This window comes from Lytechinus pictus, chromosome 3, assembly GCF_037042905.1.
Source record: "Lytechinus pictus isolate F3 Inbred chromosome 3, Lp3.0, whole genome shotgun sequence".
In the NCBI taxonomy this organism is placed as follows: domain Eukaryota; kingdom Metazoa; phylum Echinodermata; class Echinoidea; order Temnopleuroida; family Toxopneustidae; genus Lytechinus; species Lytechinus pictus.
Window position 1 is genome coordinate 21,185,073 of NC_087247.1, and position 6,366 is coordinate 21,191,438.

A 6,366-nucleotide genomic window follows, 5' to 3' on the forward strand; every position below is an offset into this window, starting at 1 on the left:
AGGGTCTCTTAACGGCTGCTTGCAGTTAGCCATGAAGACGTAACATATTTCAACTATCAAAATAATGCGAAGCGCGAGCTGAAAATTTTGACATTTCTACCTGAAGAATGGAAATTCTAAGCACTTTTTGGAATCGTAAAAAGGATAAGTATATAATTAAACAGTTGATGCGAGCGCGAAGCGCGAGCGGAAAAATTCGAGATTTACACCTAAAATGGGACACTCTATTCATGTTTTGTAAACCATGAAAGGATGTGTAAATGAAAATCTTCATACATTAATAATGCAAGCGCAAAGCTCGAGCAGAAAATTTTTGATATTGTGAAATTAAACTGGATAATGATTTAAATAGAGAACAAGCTGCATATCTGAATAAACATGCACGCGCGTGTTCAGATTTCGACCTAGAATCTGGGCACTCTATACCCTTTTTTATCATGAAAATCAATAAAGCGAGCGCGAAGCTCGAGCTTAAAATATTTGATATTCCGGTCTGAAAAGGGGTCAATTTAAGCTCTGTATTTCAAGCATTTTGTAGGAAAATTGTGAGATGATATGTTTCATTATTGTTACTTTGAGTTTTGACATAGGACCGGGACATTCTAAGAACATTATGTCATCATATGAAAAGGTATGCGAGCTGATACGTTTTGACAATCTGACCTGAATAGGGATATTTTGAACTTTATGGAATACAGGAAAATAATAGGTACCAGACAAATCAAATTTTGCGAGTGCGCAGCGCGAGCAGAAATTATTAATATTCAGACCATAAAACAGATTTTTTACAGAGCACTTAAAAAAATCAATTTGTAAATCAATTATGAAAGTTCGATTTCCGAGCTGAAATATGTATTGTATATTGTCTTCAAAATTCGATATTTTAAGCTCCATATTGAGCAAGATTTGTAAATCACTTAACAGGCAATGCGAGCGCAAAGCGCGAGCGAAAATTTTATATCGTGACATTAAAGATTTTTTTTTATTATTTTCCAAGTCTTCCCCTCATCTTACTTTATTCATTTGTCTTCCTCTTATGTTTCTCCTTCTTTTTTCTCCTTTCTTTTCCCTTCTTTTTTTCTTTCTTTCCCCTTTTTTCTTTTTTTTTGCTCCGCCAATAGGGGGGGGGCGGCCCCTCGGCCCCCTGGATCCGCTTATGAAGCCCACCCCAGAAAAAAATGTATATTCTAATAAATAGATAAATCAGACAATGATAACGTTAAAAACTTCATCAAATCAAAATCGTTTCGCTTATTTTTCACAAAACAGTTTCATGGATAACTCGGTGACATGCAAATGAGAGAGTTGATGATATTCCTCGCTCACCATTTTTTTTTAATTGTTTTAATTATACAAATATTTCAATTTGTACACTATCGTGCGCTTAGAGGGATGCTCCGGGCTTAAGATATTTATATCTAAATAAATAGAGTAAAATTCACAAAGCAAAATGCTGAAAATTTGATCAAAATCGGATAACAAATAGCAAGTTTTTTAATTTTAAAGTTTATCAATATTTTTTTAAAACAGTGATATGCACATCGTCACAAATATTCTATTATTATTATTCATAGGTGGGCTAAATATGTCAAATCCCCACTTCCCTTTTTCTTATGTTATTACATGAAATCATAATTGTTTCATTTCTTTTAATAAATGTGCAAATGATGTGTCTCCATTATTATGAAATAAGTTGCAGCAAGAAATTACTAATGCACTTAATCAGTTGTAAATCCATTTTTTTTTTTTAGTTCTTGGTAGAAATTTTTGGAATAAACCTGATTTCGTGTAATGAAATACAAAAGAACAAGTGGGGATATGACATCACCAGCCCACCTAATGCATATTCATTAAGACGCACCGAGAACTGTTTCACCGGAATAATGCAAATCTTTAAAACTCAATAACTACGTTATTTGTTATCAAATATTAAAATTTTACTCTATTTATCGAGATGTAAATATCTTCAGCCTGGAGCATCCCTTTAAGGATCTCCTTGCCCATGCGCAATGTGATTATTTATTTTGGATGCCTTGAAAATTATGACGAGAAACCTTTTTTTGTTTTTCTATTAGTCACAATTGTAATGATTATTGTTTAGACCAAACCATAGAATGTAGACATAATCTGGTGAACACTTCAGAAATGAAATGAATGAATAGATGAATTCATACAATGTGAATAAATAAATGAATAGACCGATAGCTAGTTAATGAAAATGAATAAATAAAATAACGAATGAATAAGATAAATAAATAGATTAAGTAATTAATAAATATACAAATAATTAAATGAGCAGATGAATAGAATTAAGAAATACATGAAACCATGGATAGATAAATAAAAGAGTAGAGTATATCATATGCCTTTTCATACAGGCAAATCAGTTGCTCTTTGTACCAGTAATGTACGATTATTGATGCTTTAGTCTTCTTTCTTGGTGGTAGTTATCTTCATCGTGGTATAGTTCACAAGATAAATGCAGAAATATAGGTCATACTGCCCCAATGAAAATTCAGATAGAAAATAAAACCTGCGTTGGAGACAAAAATTGAAATAGATCTGGGATCAGTTTCATGAAACTTGTTAAAACAACAAAGTTGAATCAACAGTTAAAAGCTACTGAAATCATTCAATCTGATTGAATGATAGTAAAGTGTTGTAGAAATCGTGCGTTTGTTGTTATAACATTTTTCAAATAAAATGGAATTCTGATCGTTAAGTGAGTAAATTTTATTTTCTGGCAAAGACATGGATATTCCTTTTTTTTAAGGAACTCTGTTGTAATGTATTTCTGAAATGTTTTATGAATGTATTTATACATATATTATTCTACTGAATGGTAATAATATCCGTATCAGCTTTAACCCTAAATCTCCCGGGGTATTTTGATTCTTGTCATTCCCGGGGGGGGGGGGCATTATGCCCCCTCCCCTTAAGATCTCAGTCGCGGATTGCACGATCACAACGAAAATTTTATTTTATATGAATTAATTATGCTAATTTATTCATGAAATCATACTTTTTGCTCTGATTCACTAAATAAAGCTCCTAGAATGCTAATTTTTGGTAAAAATATTCTTTATAGCATTCCTAACAATTGTGAATGAAAAATATTCTGGTACCAAGACCGATTTCTTATGTATTTTATTTTTTTTAATTTCTTATGTATTTCTTTGTTTTTTTACTTTTTGTGTTTTATTGTCTTTTCAATGGAAATCGTTCCAGACTTAATTCTGATCATAAACAAGGCAAATTTAATTAAGTTTAATCAGTAAAAGTAGAAATAATGATACATTTATGAATTTTGGCTAAATACGCAATTTGCATTGGATTTGTACATGAAATCACGTTTTTGAGCAATTTTGGGTCGGACATGCACTTACATAATATTGCGTAATGTCGTAACTGCGTTACCGGGCGTCACAAATTTGGTCTCAAAATTTGCGCGAGACTTGAAAGTAAAAAGTCCGTGAGCGGCGAGGTCAGAAAATTTTGCGCAGCAGATATATCGCAAAAAATGTCGAGGGGGACCATTATGGCCCCCCGGGAGAATAAGGGTTAAAGGGCGGCAAATTGACATACTCCATTGAATGTATGATGTAAATAGTCTTCAAAGACACATTTTGTTACTAATTACTGCTTGTATGGATGTATCCAAAAGTGATTAGCATGTCATCATAATAAGTTGGCCTGTGTATGGGTACAATCAGGATTTACCGAGCTGTCTCATTTGACTACAAAAAAGTTGCCCTTTCCCCTTTCAATTGTATTGTGTGTTGTAAACAAGTGATGTGATAATCATTTCAAATTGTGTGGCATAATGTCAGCCACATTTTTTTTTCATAGGGATTCAATCTTTTAATTACATGTTCTGTCAATTGCTTCATTTTAGGAGAGGACACTTTGGAACATTGGAACCTCTGTCTGGAAAATGAGTGGATGTGGGGGGAAATGAACATTCTCAGTTTGTTGCATCCTTACAAGTGTTCTTATACACATACATACACCCACCCACACACAAAATGTTAATCAAATAATGTGTTATCTAATTATAATTATTATCCAATGTATTATCTAACAGTGTGTAATAGCACCGAATTCGGAGAGGATATTTTTGGACAGAATTGGCAGCCTATTTGGGGTATTTTATTCATAGATCAAATTATCGGTAGCTTTTAGAGTTTTCAGTTTTTGAATATTTAATTTCAATAATCAATTCTGATTGGTAAAATAATGCCTATGCCTAATAATAAAGATCTGAGGGCTCGAAATTGGGAAAAACAAAATTAGACTAATTATGGCCCTAAAATTCCAGATATGGTCTCTTCTGAGAAGTAAATGTGTATTTCAATAATGGAAAAATTTATCTTGCAGGTTGTTCTAATAGCATTCCAACAGATTTGAGATTGCAATTCAAATATTTCTTATGATGCACGGATGGAATTTTTTTTCAAAGTATACTCTGATTGTAATACAAGCCAAAACAAGAATACAATGCTTAGTTTAGGGTTTAAACTTGGATAGATTTGAGGAGTTGAATACTTTAGGTGGTGCAAATAAGGCTGCTAATTCATATCTGCTTAAAAATAAGTTTTGTTAAGAAATTATGTATATTATTTGAAAATTGATTTTTCTTATATATTTCCCCCAAATCGTCCAGGCAAAATAACAAAATTTAAAGTTAAGTAAATGTATCATTTTCAGAAGAATTCATCGGGAAATCGGTCTACCGTATTCTACTCTAATTTCTCAAGTGAACTTGAAAAATCTGAACTACAAGTATCTCTGCAAATAACATATGCTTGCACATTACATTATTGGCCTAAATTTTTAATTTATTTTGCCTGGACGATTGGTTATTAAATGATCATATTACACCTCCTTTTTGTGACTTGTATTTATTACCCCTCCACCTCTCTATCTCTCTCTCTCCCATCTATCCCTCTCCTCTCCCTTCCCTCTCTGTCTTCCCCTCACCCCCCCCCCCCCCACCATCTACAAGGGCTTTCACACTTGGTTGCGCGAGCTTTTGATTCCACTATATTTTGCAGACAATAGTATTGCTCGTAAATGATAAAACAACTAATTGTGAAAGCCATTTATAAATCCGGTGAACTTCATGAAATGTATGTTCTCATTTTAACAATCACTTCAGCAAAAATGTAACAAACTTCCAATTATTGATTTAAAACCTTTTGTGACAGATGCAAGAATGCAAGAAATATTTGAAAACTTAACGTTATCCAAAGAAATTTACTTCCCTTTAGCATTGTCAATCCTTGTCTTGCACTAACTCGTATTTTTTCACACCCTTTTAGTGAATTAATAATTATCAAAAATACAAATCAAACATTTGAGTAAAAAATAGAATACAAATCAATTGTGTGACAAATTATGCAGCACATTGTCAGAAAATGCTCTTCAAACGAACCTAAAATTTATATTTTGTGAAATTCACCTTTGTAAACACCTGCAATGTTGCAAAATGTATTGTTGGCAATTAAGAACTTTTAATACTTCACACTTTAGGAACATGGAAAAATCATTCATTTAAGTGGATATTCAATATTTCATAACAAATAGCATAATTCCACATGGTTGCTATGGAAGAAAAACTACATTCATTGAAAAGTGGGAAAAAATGTGCCATCAATATCACTCCATTTTGCAACATTCACCTCCTCCTCATCCAAAAATAATCTGGAATCTGCAAGTCAAAATGTGGCATTGTCCTTGAAAGTACTCTATAAGCTGAAATTAACGCAGTACTTATATTTCACTAATTTTGTTTTGTGAGTGCACCATAAACTTGCCCCCCCCCAAAAAAAAAAAAGAGAGTAAAAATGGGGGCTTGAATAAATTAAATCACTCAACCTGTGATGAAATAGAAACTGCACCTTAAAAAAGAAAAAAAAAATCACAATGATGCACCTCGACCTTCTAAATTTACTATCTACACATTGTAGAGTACCCATGATAAAACTAAGAACTGGGCTCTCAAGAACAATGTCACATTTGGCTTGCAAATAAGGGTTCCTTGACATTTGCTCCTGAGACGATTGCTCTTCTGGAGAAAGATCCTTAAAGCCAAACATAACCCCAACCTCTAACCCAATGCTAATCCTACACTGAAGAACCAACACCCATGTCATAACACTAACCCTAATAGGGAAGGAGCAATTGACCCAGAAGCAAATGTTGCATTATTACAGAAGGGGGGAGGGAGATCACAATAGATAGGAAAAGCGGGGGGGGGGGGGGGGGGGGGAGATCAGAAATGGGAGGGGGGTCACAAAGAATAGCAAAAGTGGAGATGACAATAGAAAAAGGGTAGGCAGGACACATAAGCATCACTAAAGAGCA